Genomic DNA, 400 nt, shown 5'->3' on the forward strand with positions numbered 1-400 from the left:
GCCATACACTCAACAGCGCTGTGCAAACTAAGGTTGGTTATATGCACTCGAAATGAACTTGCTATAATATTAAATGCATAGCTCTATAATCCGATTTGTTTTCATACCTTCATATAGAGTATTGTATTTTTATTAATTAATTGAGTCATATTGCAAAAGCTTTTTTAGTGGGGCGTTATAGAAATAGCCTGTTTATATTTTATTTACGTTCTTGAGAAAGTTAATCCAAACCTGTTGCGTGGCCAATGTCACCACTTCCCTTCATCCATCCCCTTTCCCCAACCTGTCCCTCATCGGCCTTGCTCATTTCCCAGTCCACACCTCCAGGTATCCACACTCTCTCTATCCCGTGCCTCCTCTTCTCCACTCTTCCCCTCATTCTCCCCAGTACTTAGGTTTT

Source organism: Penaeus monodon, chromosome 20, assembly GCF_015228065.2.
Source record: "Penaeus monodon isolate SGIC_2016 chromosome 20, NSTDA_Pmon_1, whole genome shotgun sequence".
NCBI lineage: Eukaryota > Metazoa > Arthropoda > Malacostraca > Decapoda > Penaeidae > Penaeus > Penaeus monodon.